The following is a 1,041-nucleotide window of genomic DNA, read 5'->3' as shown; positions in this document are numbered from 1 at the left end:
TCTGTGATTTTCTTGGGCCTCTTCATAGCATAGTTATTGTTCTAATAGTGAATGTCCCGTGAAAACAAATGGATATGAGTGACATTTTTATGGCCTTACTTTACTTGAAGCAGTCACAATGCCCTGCCCAGGTTCAAAGGGAAGGGACCCAGACTCTACTTTTGGGTTAGTAGCAAGAGTCTTGAGAGCATTTGGGTAGGAGATACCATTGCGATTGTCTTTAAAAATCACAATCTGGTCTACGGCCATGCCACGCTGAACAAGCCCGAACCCATCTGATCTTGGAAGCTAAGCAGGGTCGGGCCTGGTTAGTACTTGGATGGGAGACCACCCAGGAAGACCAGGTGCTGTAGGCATAAAAAATAAAAAATAAGGGATTGTAAGCTGACAAGATCCTTGCAATCTGTGAGGTCAACCAAGGGTTGCCTTTCCTAAAAATAAATAAATAAAATAAAATAAAATCACAATCTATTACAGGGACTAAAGTAACAAGTAACTATCTGTAGGATAATTCTGTACCATCCACATAAACCAAATTCCAACCCATATGTCTCTCCAGTTCTAATCAGTGTAACTTTTTGTCTGTCTCTCCCTTAGATGTTTAAAGACAGGAGGAAATTGCTTTCATACATTAGAATATCAAATCATTATATGTTAAATCCAATATTTTCCCTGCCTACCTCACAAGGTTGTTGTGAGGATAAAATGGAATAATGTACATAAAAAGAACTTTTATATAAAATGTGCAGTACAGTACAAACATAAGGTCCTGTTAACATAGTTGTAAGTCATTCTCTCAGTTCTTGGGCCTGGGAAGGTACTGATTTAAACACATTGAAAAACATGCCCCACATCCAGGCTGGATACATGGTAACAAGGCTATGTTAATTTTTTTTTTTTTCTCTGAGTACATAGAGTACTCTTGTGGGCTAATTCTAAAAAGGAGGAAAACTATAAATTTCCCTAAAATTGTAAGTTAACATTGATAATGCTCTAGAGCTGTTACGTGTTGTAACATATCCATGGTTTGCAAAACTTGTT

The 1,041-nt window shown here is 37.7% G+C and overlaps 1 non-coding gene across 1 annotated transcript; it reads left to right on the top strand.

The window, feature by feature from the left end:
- The first annotated feature begins 237 nt into the window (after positions 1 to 237).
- Positions 238 to 356, top strand: LOC111747279. The gene has a single exon (XR_002783462.1). It is a non-coding gene; the product is annotated as a 5S ribosomal RNA (ribosomal RNA).
- The last annotated feature ends 685 nt before the right edge of the window (positions 357 to 1,041 follow it).

The sequence above is a fragment of the Pteropus vampyrus genome, unplaced genomic scaffold (assembly GCF_000151845.1).
Source record: "Pteropus vampyrus isolate Shadow unplaced genomic scaffold, Pvam_2.0 Scaffold216, whole genome shotgun sequence".
NCBI lineage: Eukaryota > Metazoa > Chordata > Mammalia > Chiroptera > Pteropodidae > Pteropus > Pteropus vampyrus.
This window is presented reverse-complemented; position numbering and strand designations above follow the sequence as displayed.